The 214-nt window shown below is 42.1% G+C and overlaps 1 protein-coding gene across 1 annotated transcript in view; it reads right to left on the bottom strand.

The window, feature by feature from the left end:
- The window catches only part of LOC119593274 (glycine, alanine and asparagine-rich protein-like), a 7796-nt gene that overhangs the window by 1645 nt on the left and 5937 nt on the right, over window positions 1-214 (bottom strand). The window lies entirely within an intron of this gene.

Raw genomic sequence — 214 nt, 5'->3', positions numbered from 1 at the left:
TTGGTTACATTTTACTTTCGACTCACTCCCGTAAAAACACTGACGGTGTCAAGATGAGTGATGATCCTAAAGATAATGTGATACGAAGACTTAGGGATTTGTGGGATTCAAGAGGTTATGGAGTTTTCCAAAATGGGCGAAGGGGGAAGGATAGCCTGATGGTGACGGTGCTGCCGCAATCATCGAGATTATTTGCTGGTTATAATCAAGATTT

This window comes from Penaeus monodon, chromosome 32, assembly GCF_015228065.2.
Source record: "Penaeus monodon isolate SGIC_2016 chromosome 32, NSTDA_Pmon_1, whole genome shotgun sequence".
Classification (NCBI taxonomy): domain Eukaryota; kingdom Metazoa; phylum Arthropoda; class Malacostraca; order Decapoda; family Penaeidae; genus Penaeus; species Penaeus monodon.
Note: the sequence above shows the minus strand (reverse complement) of the source record. Positions and strands in the feature narration are given on the sequence as shown.